The sequence below is a fragment of the Bombus huntii genome, chromosome 10 (genome assembly GCF_024542735.1).
Source record: "Bombus huntii isolate Logan2020A chromosome 10, iyBomHunt1.1, whole genome shotgun sequence".
Classification (NCBI taxonomy): Eukaryota; Metazoa; Arthropoda; class Insecta; order Hymenoptera; family Apidae; genus Bombus; species Bombus huntii.
In genome coordinates this window covers 6,416,241-6,432,841 of record NC_066247.1, presented here as the reverse complement: position 1 = coordinate 6,432,841, position 16,601 = coordinate 6,416,241, and the positions used below count along the sequence as shown (strand labels likewise).

At 35.7% G+C, this 16,601-nt stretch overlaps 1 protein-coding gene across 4 annotated transcripts in view; it reads right to left on the bottom strand.

Annotated features, from left to right (window-relative positions):
• The window catches only part of LOC126870214 (poly(rC)-binding protein 3), a 184,999-nt gene extending 169,290 nt beyond the window's left edge, over positions 1-15,709 (bottom strand). For all 4 annotated transcript variants that reach the window (XM_050627721.1, XM_050627716.1, XM_050627720.1 and 1 more), the window contains exon 1: positions 15,552-15,709. The gene's annotated coding sequence lies outside the window, so the exon portion shown is untranslated. The remainder of the gene's footprint in view (positions 1-15,551) is intronic.
• Positions 15,710-16,601: the final 892 nt, after the last annotated feature.

The following is a 16,601-nucleotide window of genomic DNA, read 5'->3' as shown; positions in this document are numbered from 1 at the left end:
AGAGTATAATACCATGCTTCTTTCCTTTCTCATCTTCATCGTCCGTTTCTTTCTTCCCTTGTAATCTTCGTCCTTCTCTGACTTCCTTTTTTAAGCATTCTCTACTTCACCTTCCCTTCGTCATTTTCTTCGCTTCTAGCCTTTATCAGCTTTATGATTTTCTGCTCCGTTTTAAAGTTGAACGTGGTATAAATTCGTCATTAGACAGCGGATTTTATATTACAATCACACCGCAGATTTTTATCCAAATTCGTATCTTTGAGAATGTAATTAAAAAGGTACAGACTCGATAGAAAATTGTTATACTCACCACACGTTATAGGAAGCATCATAGTTCGGCTATTTTATATTTTATACATCTTTTTATATAATGTGCACACTATGCGATTGTACACTTTCAAATTTCCTAGAAACGCGTAAAAACCCGCAGTCTAATAATAATAATAATAATAGGCGTAGAAATGAATTCTTTCCGATCTTTCTGCAATGCGGAAGTTGTAAAATGGAAAGAACTCGTTTCTGCACCTATCGTTTCCTCTCTTTTCATCTAGAAAACTACGTAAAACTACGTACGCAGCCTTTTCCCTTTCCCCTTGTAATAGGATAGGCCGCGCGACAGGACGTCTCACCGCAAACTCGATATCGCTCGATACTTCTCGATTTTCGATTTTCAATAGTCCGATAACATCGTTTCGGCCAGACGGACGTCGTCGTATTCGCCTCCATAGCCCCGGACTAATTCGCGGATACGCTCGACGTGGCGGCTACGCGAAAATTGAAATCCGATGGAAAAGCCTCTGGCCCTCGAGCGGGACGCGCGATTTTTCCCTCTAATACCCTTCAATCCCACCCTTTCTCTCTCGTTCTTCCTCTCTCTCTCTCTTTCGACCCTTCTACCAACGATGACAAATATGAATGGTCTTGAAATCGGAACTTTAATTACCGCCACTATCGAGTATCGTCCAGTACAGACGAGAGAGAGAGAGAGAGAGAGAGAGAAAAAGAGAGGTCGTGACAGGACAAAAGAAATTAAATGCAAGCGATACGCGAATTGCCTCGATGGATGGAGATGTAAAGCGAGATTTTTCGGCTCGTCCCGATCGCCTCTCTTTTAGGGGATGAAATACGGTGATGTGTTATTGGTTCCGAGCGTTTGTTCGCGTGGGTGTTACTCTCCGTCCCAAGAGTTTAGGGGTGGATCGCTGGATCAGAGGGACGAGAGGCTGGTTAATTGTTGGATTAGGCGTGTAACAGTTGGGTGAAACAGGCTTTTAGATAGCCTTCCGCGATTTGATCGTTTTCCAACTGCAGCGAAAGCGGAAAGGGTGTGGTTTTAGAGGGCTAATTGGAATTATTTCTATCGTGGATTCGTATTATCGAGAGTTTTCAAGAGGAAGATCAATCTATTAAGAGTAGGATTTTCTGCTAATGCAACGTTTCATCTATCATCGTTTTCTATCAGTGTAATTTGTTGGATTTTGTTTCTCAATACCGTAGCTACGAAAGGGAACTTGAGAGATTCGTTTTATGTGTATTTTTGTCGCCGTGACAATTTTGCGAAATTCGACACTATGCTTGCGTGTATAGAGTTTACGAACCGACCGATTTATTTAATCGTAGGTTTACAAAGTATTATGCATTTCTATCGTTTACATGCGACGTACTGCGAGTAGTTCGCATTGAAAGGGAAATTGTAGTATTTATAGCATCACGATGCACTGTATTTCTCGATTATTAATCAAGATAACCCTCTTACTGTCTGACTAGATTCTTCGATTGACAATCGTTCAATTAAGAAACCATCTACTAGTAAACTGCAAAGCATCGACAATTAGAATTGTCTACGGTACTTTGAGAGTCTGGAAAATAAACAATATCGCAATACATCTATGAAACTCTTCTATATCGATAATTTAATCCTTAGACTATTCTGGATACCTGTATTTCAGTCAAATCCCTCAAACAGATATTCGAAATCAAATTATAAATTGCTTTTGTTAAATATCGCAAGTCTAAATTGCGTCTTCTAAATTCAATCATATTGAAATCGTCAAACGATATTATTGTTAGCTTAATAACGAAAAGTGGCGTGGCAAAGTGACGTAATATCGAAAACTGTGTCACCTTAATAAATATCGATTTTCCAATGTACGTTGAATAATTTTGTAAAATTAGTCGGAAAAAGGGGAGGGGCTCCGGTTACACGATCACCGTCACATCAACGCCATAATAAATTGTCGAAAATGATGGTCGGCTTTATTGGATCAGCGGTGCCTGCACTCTGACAGATAACAACCAGCTGTACGCAGTGCCTATGTATGCAGCTATATAGTCGTGTTAATTGTTCATTAATATGGCGATACGCACGACTGAATGTTTATTATCAGGATGACCGAGTACACGGAGTATATGTTCGCAACGTTTGTATAAATATGATACATCCTGCTACCATCTTCCGTACGCTTTGCTTTCCTTTTGATCAATTTATTTAACTCTGTTTGTGCTGCTGTTCCGATCGTTTCCGACCCAATCGGAATTAGGTTACAATTAAATTATACAAAATATATATATATATATATATATTATACTTTTTCTAACATTAACAAAGATGTCAAAGTTAGAACGAATTGTCATGATTTCTCGTTTTCGTGAAGAACATCTTTCTAAACATCTGTAAAATTGTAGATTCTTTTTGTTTATTAAGATTCAAATAAAACTGAAATCGTTACGATACGCGGGACTTCTCGTTTCAACGATATGTCAAATATCTTCTTATCGAAACATTGAAACTTCTTTTTGCCTGTCAAGATGAGAATAAAATTGAAGCATAAAAATATAAAAAGCGAGTGGCAGCAGCGTTAATATTACCAGATTAGACTTTCATACATTTATGGAGAATTTAAAGATGCAAAAATACATAGAAGGTATATAACGTGCAAGAGTATGTGAAATATTCCAAGTAAAGTATTACTCGTTATAGTATCTGGTAGGTGAAACATATCGTGGGTAGAACAATTCTGTATGTACAAGTATTGTGTAACATCTAGGTCATATATGACGTTGTAACAAGATAAAACGTTTTAAATTATATAATTGTTCGATGATAACGCTTGCATAAATTAGTAATTAATAAAGAGATTACATCGATGACACCGTGTAATGAACTTCCATAGTATTTATTGTTCGCATCGCGCTTATTTGACCAATTCCAGGTGATATAATCGCACGTAACCATTGATATTTATCGCAGCAAACGATATTAAACAAGAATCAAGAGTATACGCTAAATTTTTTAAAAAACATTAAATTATCTTGATGATCGACATTAAATGATATACTGTTGTGTAACGTTTAATCGTATTGTAAATTTAACTAAATCATAAAATTTCTGAATGGTAAAAAATCAGTAATATAGTAGGAAATTTATAATAAAAAAATCCATTACCTGCTGCCATTGGAAGTAAAGATAAAAATTTCAAGGAAAAATATGAGAAACGATAACGCCGTAAAATATTATTCGGAGATGTGCAAAAGACTTTAAAGTATGACGTGAATATGACTATCTGGATCGATCAGGCAAATGAAAATCCCCAAATAAATGGTATTACGAGGATGCAACGTTTGGGGGAGCAATTTGAAAAATGAAAGTCGGCCGTGTGCTCGGTTGCGATGTTTCTTTGCATTTAGTTAATGGAAACCATTCGCGCGTGAAAAACTTTGATCATAAAATTGGATTTAAAAAGTCGCGCTGCACGCAAAATTAATTGTAGAAACGCCACGTTCCACGTTTAAACTCGCTATGTTGTATTTAATGAGTCGAAATTGAATGTGTATTTTGCTCGTCTACTATTGTGTATCTGTTACGAATGTATGCGTCTGTGAAATACGATTTGAACTGATTAATTAATCAATTAATTCTCGTTACGAGCTCCGGTTTGCTTTCGAGTCGAACGCGTTATCCTTGCTTCAAAAAGTTTCCAAATTACAGCGGCAAACTTATGAAAGGTATTCGTGAATTGGGAGTTCAGAATCTGAATCTGTACTGTAAAATCATTTAAAATATCGTAACAAATACCGACATTGATGAAGTTAAAAATTATTTCAGATAATAGATATATTGTAGACAAAAAAAAAAAAAATAATTTCATATATACCAAATTACTAAAATTATTCTTATTTATATGTATCAGTTCTCATAATTTAAAGTTTAAAATGAGACAGTAACTTAAATGTTTTGATAAGTTCTTAATAATCTTTCAGATAAACTTAACGAGGTCATATATAATTATACACATATTTTTTAAAGGAATCCTTCAAACTGGAAATACCACGAAACAACGTTAAGAAGCAGCAAAAAAAGAAAAGGAGCAATTATTCGACAAAAAGCAGGGTGAAAGGAACGTTCGTTAAAAAAAGAAGACACGAATGATTGATCGATACCAACAGCATTAGAAGTTGCTGAATCTCGACATTCCAAAAGAACAGCGAGAGGTGTTGCGGCCAGAAACAATCATGTCGGAACAACATCATGAAAAAAAAGTGAAATAAAAAAGACAGAAAGAGGAAAGAAAGTAGCGGCTAGCGGCGCTGAGAAACACGTGATTTACGTTTACTTGAACCCGCTCAATTTCCCGGAGGAAATAAGTTTAGTTGGCGAGGCTGGAAACGGCTAAAATATATACGGATTGCTTTATGGCTGCCTTTGAAATCGACCCATAAATCCGCTGTGAATCACTGGTGCTCGACAGAATCGAGGCACACGAAAGTGCACGGATTAATCGTCGAACAGGAAACGTTTGGCCGCACCAAGCAAAAACGTAAGAAATATAAGTAGCGTTCGCGATTGACGATGATTTTGTCGGTAAAAGAGATTTTGACAAAATGTTGACTTTATTTGGCGCAAAGAACATCGATAGGACCGCCTGTGTAATTTTTAATTACGTCCTTCTCGATTAATTTATTGAGTTCTTTTTCATACAGGTCTTAAACATTCAACAACTGCATCTACGTGATAACGTACACTACGTTTACGTTAGTTTACGTTACGTTTACGAACGTTTACGTTAGTTCGTATTTCTATCGACATTATGAGCACCTAAATAGTCAAAGGAATGAAACCTAAACAGCATCTTAAACATTACAGAACCTTTAAACGAGTGTATACTTTATTTTTGGTAATTCCTATATTTTTATACTATATGCACCATGTACATTTTTGCATCTCTAAGTTCCCCACAAATGGAGCCAGGTAAGTCTGACAGTGGGTACAAAAATCTGTATCTAATTGCTCCTTTGAATTACATTTTTGCACTTCTAAATTTCCTAATAATAGAATCTAACAGGTCTGGCAATCTATATAAAAATATCTGTATCTAATTGCTCCTTTGAATTACATTTTTGCGCTTCTAAGTTTCCTAATAATAGAATCTAACAGGTCTAACAATCAATATAAAGATATCTGTATCTAATTGCTCCTTTGAATTACATTTTTGCACTTCTACATTTCCTACAAACAGAATTTAACAGATCTAGCAATCAATATAAAGATATCTGTATCTAATTGCTCCTTTGAATTACAATTTTGCGCTTCTAAATTTCCTACAAACAGAATCTAATTGATCTAGTAATCGATATAAAAGTATCTGTATCTAATTGCTCTTTTGAATTACATTCTCGTGCTTCTACATTTCCTACAGAGTCTAACAGGTCTAGAAATCGATATAAAGATATCTATACCTAATTGCCCCTCTGAATTACATTTTTGCACTTTTACATTTCCTACAAACAGAGTGTAACAGATCTAGCAATCGATATAAAAATATCTGTATTTAATTGCTCCTTTATACATTTTATTATATTTTTGCACCTCTAGATTTCTTCTAAACAGAGTCTAACTAGTGCAATAATCGATACAAACGTGTATAATCACTCCTTTGAATTATATGTTTCTGACATTCAATTGGAGGTTTATTAAACAGAAAGGAGGAAGAAGAAGGAAGTGAGGCAAAGAAGAGAAGGGTTTCTAAGGAAAATAAATTCATCCTGAATGGCATACGTCGATCATCATACCTAAGCACGGAGTCGATCCTGCCCAATCCGATTACTGACCACAAGTGGATCCTGAGTAAGCTATTATGTCACCCTGCCACCCCTATCGACCTCTTAGCAAAGCCATCCTCCGTCTTTGACTGCGATCTAACCGCTGGAATCTGCCCGTTTACGAGCTGTCCTCTGAATGAGATTCGAGAGCACCGGTAATTTCATGCCTTTTAGCTACTACTCCGGGGATGGGACTCCCTTCTCCTTCCTCCTTCTGCTACGGTGAATAAATTTCTCCGATTTCTCAAGCGGATTTTGATATACTACCTCTCAAAGTGTAACTTATTTTTGCTTCGATTTTTTTATTTTTATTTTTATTTTTTTATTTTCTAATCTAATAATATGGAACCTTGAGACAGAACCTTAGTTATCTGAACTAATCAGAATACACACAGAATTTTGTAGACAAACAAACAGTTTTGCTTTTATGCGAGAGAAGTATTATTTATCTATTCGCTTAGAAATCGGTTTCGCCCGCAATCACGCGACATTTGGAAAATCGATCGACAACAACACTCGACAGCCGAACAAATTGTCAACAATATTATTCATTGATGGGTCGATTAGAAGCTCTAATTACACGTCAACTAGCACCGGCTAAATTGTTTTCGCTCTCGCGCTCACGCGGCCGCTTTCGTCGAAACTAATGAGAATCTAAATCGATTTACGAGCTTGCAAATGAGTTCGGCCCTGGTGTGTTTCCGATATAAGCGAAGGGCCGACGGTTCCGCCCGCTGAAAGAGTAACTTCCAGACCCGTTTCCATCCACACTTTGACAGTCCTCCGATGTCGCCAAGTCCGGTTAATTTTCTATCGGCGAATCGCATCATTTCGTACGATTCCAGCTCCGCAGACGATATTACGATCGTCAACTTTGAATAAGTCGCGTGCTCTGACGATACGGAAAGAACCGCTGCGGTTTACAAAGCTTATTCGTTGCAATTAGTTTCAATTTTCTAGTCAATTTTCTCACAGCGAATGAAATTGAGAAATGGAACTTACGATCGATTTGCAAGATCAGTTGGAATATTCGAATGGATATTTGGATCTTAGTAATTAAGAGAGAAATGGAACTTGCAGGAAGATTCATTTCGTTCATTAAATGTCGTAACAAGTACTTCACCTTCGACATTTTCTTATATTCCCACGTGTTATGTGTATTTTTAAATATTTCGCAAATACATTTCATAATTTGTTCAATTAGATAAGCAATTGCGATATCGGATGTGAGAGTAGCGTAGATGTCGAAAGTGGATTGTAGAAGTGTAAAGAAAATGTAAAAAAAGAAAAATGCTTGTAAAAATGAAATTAATACAGTTCGATGTTCTTTATTTACAATATACAATGCAACTTCCGTGAAATCGTCTGAATGTAACATCTGCTCTTCGTAGTTTCATTCTCAGAATTGTCAGATTAGGAAAATTAATTTCAATCACAACATTTTTACGTTCTTCCTGAATAAAACAGAGGAATACGGAAGTTACAGTAAACGATACTGCATACTAACATGCTTTTCTACTATTTGAACAAATTTCCAGATGACGTAAACACAAAGATAAGAGCACGACGCTTTATCTTTACTAATGTATTACGTACATTGCATGATACTAGACACAATGGAGCGTAAAAATAAGATTGCAGCAAAATAAAACTCTTTCGCTGTTTCGCTTCGTTTAAACCTGAAATTCCAGAAAACAGGAATAACTCACCGATCCAAAAGTATAGCAATTTCCATTTTTGCAATGTCCCAGAAAACATATCGCAGAAGCCCAAACCGCTATCTCTGCTAATTCCACGCGATTCCTCTCCAAATTACAGCCAACCCTCTGACGACTCCAACCAACCGCCTTCCATTAAAAGAATCTCACTGATCAAACCAAGAGGAAAAAAATTGGGAAAAAATGTGCAGACGTCTCCGAATCTACCAGAATTCCACGTGAAAACCCTGCTCAACGTATCACCCAGCATTTTTGCACCTATCGTCGTCCCAGAGGACATCGTATCACAGACGCTGAGGAAAACAGAATGAGTGAGAGAGTGAGTGAGAGAGAATGGAGAATTTCTTGCGATTCTCCGAAATGAGAGAGTTTCGGGTATTCAAAAGCCGATTATCCGTCGAAGTAGCGATCAACGTGATCTCTGCAACGAGACAGTGATACAGATAGGGAAAGAGAAGCGGCGGCAAACTAAGAGGGCGGTTAGCGACAGGATTTATGCGCCTGCATTAATATGCAGCGTTGAGAATTTCAATGGCGAGGTTCTCTGAACCGTAGCGGGAGAAAGGAGCGAGCAGAGAGAATGGATATAGGATAAAGAGAAGGAACAGGAACGAGGGAAGACGTTTAGGAGGGAAGGAGATGCAGTGAGATTCAGTTGAAAGCCAAACTCATAGATGATCAATACTTTCAACTGTACAGACGTGGTTGAGTAATAGGATAACGTCGAGAGCCGTACGCGAGTCGAAGATGTACAGGGTGTTTAGGGGAATTAGGGAAATCCGTGAAACGTGCAGGTGTATTTTATTTCAGATTAATCGGTTCAGGTCAATGGCCTCGTATATTGTGCAGATTTTTACAAGTGTCCATTGTATTTAATGTAAAGACGATTGAAGGCGCTAGGCTATCGTTGTTGTATTGTTTGTATTGTTTATATTGTTGGACTAATTCTGTCTCGACTTCTTCTGCTTAAACGCTGCTCGTGTTTCGAGAAACGTGTCACTGTCCTCGCACCATACGTGATTTGTTATTAATCGTTAATTATTTGTTCATTACGAAAGAGTATTATCAATGCAATAAATATAAATAAATTATATATTGTTACAATGTTATTATATTATTTGGTTTACTTGATTGATTTTGTCAAAGTCAGAGGAAATGATAATAATAATAATGAATTCAATATTCTAATAGTTTTCAGTTTAATTCAATTTGTGTGTAATTAGTATGACATATTTGTAATTGTATTTGCGGATTATAAACTTTCTCAATCACTGTTTGAGCTCTCCAAACAATCCATGTTACTAGCTTCGACATACACTATCAGCCATAAGTGTTAGGACACGTAGGTAATCTCAGTGTTCCGTTGGTGATATTTCTTGGAAAATTATAATAAATTACATATTTGCGACATTCGTTTATTTTGTATTTTACATTATGAAAAGAACGTATAATGCGAATAAAATAAGACCAAGATTAATTAATTATCAGAGAGTCGCTGGCAAGAGATTAGGACACACGTGAACAGACATAACTAATGTAAAGGCATTTATTAGTTATATTTATTGGAAAACTAAGAAATTTTATTTTATTTAGTATTATAAAAGACATGTTCGATGCGAATGAAATAAGAGCAAAGCTCAGAGGAGCAATAGAAGGAGAGAGAGTCGTATATGGTCAGCCACAAGTAGTATAAGAACGTCTAATCTTTATATTTCTTGGAAAACTCTGACCAATTCTACTTTGTGCAGTATCTTACACCTTATAGTTCATCTATAAAACACGTGTACTGCTAATGAAATAACATATTCATAATAAAATAAAATAAAATAAAAGCAATGAGAAACATTCAATTTGTATTAAATACCGATAGGTATCTTAATACTTATTGTCAGTAACATAATTACTGTACCTATGAATTGTTATTTCTTCTAAAATTAACCAACGATACAATACATTCGATATACGAAGATACCAGAAAAATGTCATTATGTCTTGTTATAAGAAATATTATAAAAAGTTCGCGCCTGGTTGAGTTAATTAGAACATCCAGCGAATCGATAAAAATTAAATCCAAGCAGGTAGAATAAACAGAGATTCCTGTTCTTCTCTCCTTTCCTTTTTCAATGAAAATCTTCGTTGCAGCTTCTCGATTTCGAAAAATACTGAACCGAATCTCGTCAAAATGGCGAGTTACGTTAACTAAAAGTCTTTTTCCACGTCGATTACAGGATATTCGAGCGTCCAATCGAAGAAACATTCTGTCCGTCGAAATGGATCGAATGAATCGCTCGACTCGTTTTTATATATGGATAATTGACAATTATAAATCGATGAACGTGCCGGTACACGGCTTTTGTAACGACGACTCAATAACTGGCTTATGGCTAAATCCGAGCAAAGCCAGGACCAGGCAAAAAATTCAATTACGATCACTCTGCGCGAGCCAGATAGCCCGGGTTATCTAGTTGGCCTCATCCACAAAAAGCAATGCCTTCGATTCGATACTCACACTGTGCGTCGTCGATCCAAGAATCGACCGTGAAAAAGCTGAAAATTTTTTAGGCGACCGTACGTGTCCCCTAATTTTTCGATATTGTACGAGATGGAAAACGTAGTTTTGTTTGAAAAAATTCTAGCTCGGCGTTCTATGTTCATTTTCACGTGGATTCACCAAGAAAAATGACCGTATGGAATGTTAAAAAAAAAAAAAGAAAAAAAAAAGGAAGAAGATCGAGAGAAGCAGAAAGAGAACAATAGAATTTGTCCAAGAGAATTGTTTGCATAAACCCAAGTGCTGATTCGATTCTTTTTGGCATTAAAAAAATGTTGTTTTGTTAGAATATATTGGAAACTTTGTTCATAGTCAATTTACAATAATGCAACTAAAATTGCATCTTATATTTGACTCAAACTGTAGCTTACAAGTAAATGGATACCTTGGTCGATTTTTAATAATAATAATACAAGAATATCATTAAGATATATGAATCAATGTGCTATGTTGTAATACTTTAGTTTATATATTTGTATGTACACACATAGACACATAATATTAATCAGTATGTACAAGGATTGTCCTAACTTATATAATCTTATCGTGGTCGCAAATGAGAATCAGTCGACAACAAACAAATAAATAAATATTACTAACAATGAATTAATGACAAACTAAAGATCAGAAGCATTTCTTACTATTTTCTTCTGCGATCGTCTGCATTATATGAAACATAAATTATGTGAAATCTTATCGATGGTATTTCAACACGAGATAACAATACGTCCAAGCGCTAACTTTAAATGTTATTGATAGAAATATAATACGACGATCTTTTCATTAATCTGAAAGAATCCTCTCCATGGTATCTACATATAGTTTGACACTCAAACGAGCTGACAAACGATCTCCATAAATAATAAATAATAAAACTACATTGCAAAATCCCGAGCATTTCCATTTACAACGTCGAAACAACGATGTTTCTTCAAAAACTAAGCAAGAGTCCACACACTTTCGAACAATCACATACACTATCAGTGCTATTTATTAACCGATAATCGGAGAGAAAGAAAGAGAAAATATTTTAGTCATCTAATCAATCCAGGCGAAAGGAAAATTGAGATAATTCAATCGTCCAACGTCCCTCTGTTCAAACCGTAAGAAAATTGATTTCTATCCTCTGTGTCTAGTCGAAACATTGAACATTTACAAAGCAAACGACAGTGTGCCGAGCGATCTTTCGAAAGTCTTATGAGAGAATGATCGGAATCGTAGCCTGGACAACGTTTGAACAGAACATTTCGAAGCGGAGGGAACGCAAATAAGCCTGTGATTCTTGAAACGGTCGGTTCTTTGAACGACAGCAGTCTTTGGTGGTGGTAATCCGGCGCCTGGTGAAAATTCAGCGGCTCTGGGAAACGCTGAATCTGCTGAGATCTGTTTGTACACGTTACACAGCAACGATTGACCGTGGGTAATTGGTATTTCGTTCGCAGATATTCCGTTTTCCAGATTATTGTAGCCGGTAGGTACGTCGAAACGATCGTGTGTATCTGTTACCGAGTCACCACATAGGAGAAGAACCGATCGAAGATCAAATAACCGCGTTTCTCCTGTAATTTCAAAGTAAATTAAATCAAATGGAGATGTGTTTGATGGGGAATAATGTCTCCCGGTGTTTGGTCGCTGTCTGTGTGAACCAGTTCGTACCAGGTTCCACGAGGTTGTTCCTTAAGTTACGGAAATTTAATTCAATGAAATATCGTACCAAACGAAGAGAATCGCGTTTCTAGTGTACATGATGTTGTGATCGTATGGAGAAAGTATCACGATTGGGTTTTCGTTGAGTTTCGTGAAGCGTAGTGAGAATATTTGGTTGGCTAAATTTACAATTCATCCCCCTCGTAAGGTACTGTGCCGAGGACGATAAATCTCTATCTTATTTGAAGACTTGTTATCTGAAAAATAAAACGATGTTATATCGTGGTTGAAAACCGTTGATTATTATTTATAGGGAGACAAACTTGTATAAACAGATAAAAATGCTACTGATAATTTAGCTGGGACTATTTGTCGTTTAGTTATTCTACAAATATTTCGAATTATCGAACTCCATGTATTTTCTTAGTATAACATCGTATTCCACGGATTAATGATATCAATTTAGAGAAAAGCGGTACATATTTCACGCGAGTCGTAAAAACAAACTATTACTCGATCATGTATATGTATATTCACTAACAATCAAACATTTGGAATCATAAAACATTCCACACAAAAGACAAGAATTTGAAACAAAGTCCAACTAGAATTCTTCCATCTTCTAATAAAAAAAACTCGTACGAAATAGAGAAAACCAACATCGATATGTCTGAAATTAATTTCGAACTACCAACAAAGTTAGCAGAAAATGAAATACAAGACGATAGACGCAGAGTACTACCATCTGAAATTACATCAGTCGACAGAGTTTTCAATGAAACGATTCTATCGTAATAATTCGACGACATTTTACATTCTCTTTCTGCTCGGGCACAACAGTTTTAAGTACTTCGCAAACGTTATCGCGTTGTCAGCGATTCAAAGTTGCAGGGATTCTACTCGAGCATAGAGCGTAGAATACACTACGTCAACGATGGAACACGTAACATTTGCAAAGCACTTGGACATCTGGATTTGTTGGAGAGTACTATAACTGTAGAAGTGTTCGAGTAGCAAGTGATATAGCCGCTCTCGACGCTTTACGCTTTACGAGGATTTACTTTTACTACCACAAAAAGCTAACCCAGATGATCATCCAATTAAATTTAATTGCAGGAACACGCAACTATTACTTGCACAGGTAAAATTCGCCCGTCCCCCTTTCCTTTCCCAAGATGCAGTTAAACGCGGGACATTTCCACGACTAATTCGAGGAATTCTTTGCATCGCGAACGAGGTTGCTTTAAATAAAACACAGATTACAGCGACGTCGAATAATTTGATGTTCGAATAATTTTCTCAGCGAAATTTACTTCATATTTAATTACGTGAACAGTTCGAACGTGGCTTCAGAAATATATTAAAAAGTTGATTATTTTTTGAGTCGTATTTGATTTTGATTAAAGCTTTTAATTTGATTTCTAGGTCGAGTGAAATTTTAATAAAGAAGGTCTGTACGTGCGTGCATCGAACATTTACTCTATGTTAGTACGTGTTACTTATAAAAGCTTGGATATATTCATACTGAGAAATTTGAAAATTCCACTGAAAGCGACGTAAGTGACAGAATTTTTCATTTAATCCCTGGATAAAGTTAGAATTTAACAGAAAAATCTGTATGCTTCTAAATGTACGAAGGCTACAGTCGAGGAACACGAGTATGTTACACGACAGCAGTTTTTTAAATTCAGTACGATGCCGATCAATTTTCTCTGTCATCTTGTTGTATATCAAGATATTATTTCCTAATAATTCTCTTTATAAAACGTCATCAAGCATCGTTTTCATCTTAACAGGCTCCTTTCGTTTTTAACGATATTTATTTCGCTACGGTCATAAATTAAAATACTATAGCTTAGTCGTAAAGCAACAATCGACAAAAATATACTCGTCATATTTAGTTTTTCTCCGGTAATCTTCATACACGTACAAAAGCTTGGAAATTCGTCGAGCAAATTGTTTGTCCGTAAATAAACAAACAAAGAAAAGAGAAACGAGCAAACAAATTCCGTCATATTTCATACAACGACAAAACAATCAGATCGGATAATTCAATATCTACGAAAAACAGAGACAATGGCTGATAAATAAAATTCTCGTTCCATATGTGACCTTTAACCTCGTTTATTTAGTATCGCAATTAATCTCACGAACGTTGTCGATTTTCTAAGTAATGAAAAGCCACGTTTACAGGATTTCAAGCGTCCTGGTATAAAATAATCCAGCGTACCGAAGGTAACACGGTTCAAATCGCGACTTCTCAACCGTTCGATAATCGATCGCTCTTAATCGTCGCTGGAAATCCGTACGTCGCGCGGCGATATCAACGTCGCTTTCAGTTCCGCTTCCGATATCGACTTTCGCCGTGTAGTTACGGCTTCTAAACTTCGCGAATTCCCCCGATCGACTATTCTGCCGCATTCAGATTGACCTTATAAACCGTTCGACCGGAAGAATACGTTTCACCAGTCGAATTTGCATCGACGGCCAATTAGATCGATCATTCTTCGACGTGTTTCACTCCTCAGCAAGCAATTTTTCGTTCTAACGTCTTTCAACTGGCGCGCGTAACTTGTGACGTACAGTAACAAAGGGATTTTCTTTGACGAAAATTTCCTGCAATTCTGTGCGAAACGTACGACTTTTCATACGATATCATTTTTTTCTTTTTCTTTTTTTTTTTTTATAGATGGTGTATGTCTTAATTCTAAAGTTTATATCAGATGAGGATACGAAACGGTTAACTTTGATAAATAAAAGTTGTTTACCGAGCTTTTGATCTTCCAAATGATCTTACTTTCTGTTTCAAGTCAACTTCATTAACGTGAACACTTCAATGCTGTTGCAAAAGTTCCGTGATAACAACTATTTTCAATTACATCGACAAAAGTTCCAAAGAATCGTTTAATTTTTACTGAAAAGCTCACGGGGTGATTAAACGTATCAATTTGGTAAATTACGTGCAACTTTGAGGAAACTGTGCCGCTACTAAGTTCAATAATTTCGATAATTTAGGGAAAATCGTGTCACCGCGATGAGGGAATATTGATTAATCGAACTCTGTGTTGTCCAAGGATGTGAAGTTGTGAAACTCAAATGGTAATTAGGTGACTGATTTTCAAAATAAAATGACATTTAACCTGTCCACGAAGAGAACTCAAATTTCGATAAATACAAATTCAAATTGACTGTGAAACGATTTCATAGAAACTCTAATCTTCTAATTATTTAAAAGTTTAGTGAAAATTCACTGACAAGTTATTAAACTCTGAACAATAGTTCTTTGTATTTTATGCGAACAAATTTCAAATAAAATACAATATCGTAACGAGTATATAATAATTAAAATAGATGACCATCATTTACATCATATCACGTAATAATAAAGGAATGTTCTTTGAAGAGTAGCAATTTAATATATTTGACGTGAAAACAGGTAATAATATGCAGCATAAATTAGGATATACAGCGCCTATCGTGCTAACGGAATGCAGATCATTAATATTATTAATGTTGAAAACAGCATTTGTACTCACGTAGAAACCTTAAACGTCGCGAATTAATGCACCTGGTCCACAATGTATTCACAAGAACAAATAGATCGTCCTCAGCTAAGCTTCAGAACATGGAAGCTTCTTCGAACGATGAGCATGGAAGTGGTCTTGCAAGTCGTAAGCACGCGCAACGCACAAACCTGCAATTAAACGAGCAAATTAGAAAATCTACTTCAAATATCGATAATTGTATTAAAAAAGTTATCCCGCAGTCGTAATAAAAATTTTTTTATTTTTTATAAAATACCTTATAGATATAGTTGCATATGTATGTTTTCCGACAATAGTGTCTTATATCGGTTGACATACTTTCGATTCAAAGAAACACAAAATTAGTATTTACGCGAAATATATTGATTTTAATATTTAAAAGCTGTTATCGCTAGACTGCGGCTATTTATATATTTCTGGAAAATTTGTATAAGTGCAACGGAATAGACATACGAGATATTCAAAATAATATTTAGCGGATGAAACAAACCTTAATTTCATTTTTATATTTTCTATTGATTTCGTGAAAATATGAATCTGCATAAAAATCCGCAGTATAGAAAACATGTTAACGCCAATGGAATTTGAAGAGTGGTAATTCTTATTATCATTATATTCGATATTAAACGAATAGTAAAAAAGTTATTGTTTGCAGCAGTTATAAGTAAGATTGTGTGTATATTATTTAGAGGAAGATAATATTTTGGAAAATAATATTTTTAAAAATTCGCATAGGGTGAAATTTCACCCCTCTAACGGTTTTAAGGTTTAAATTTCTAAAAGCCTCGAAGGTTTAAAATTCGCGGTGATTAAGAATTTAAAAATATTAGTAGACTGGTTCTTATAACTGATCGTTACAGGTAAATATGTATTTGATATTCATGTGGCAGATGATTAATTTAAGAACGATAACATTCAAGATATTTGAATTTCGAAGGTTGTATTATTACAGGATTTAGAGTGCTTGCTACCTTCAGATGTAATCCACGTCCTTTTGAACTGAATTTCAACGTTTCCCTGGTATTACACCCAGCTTCGCTA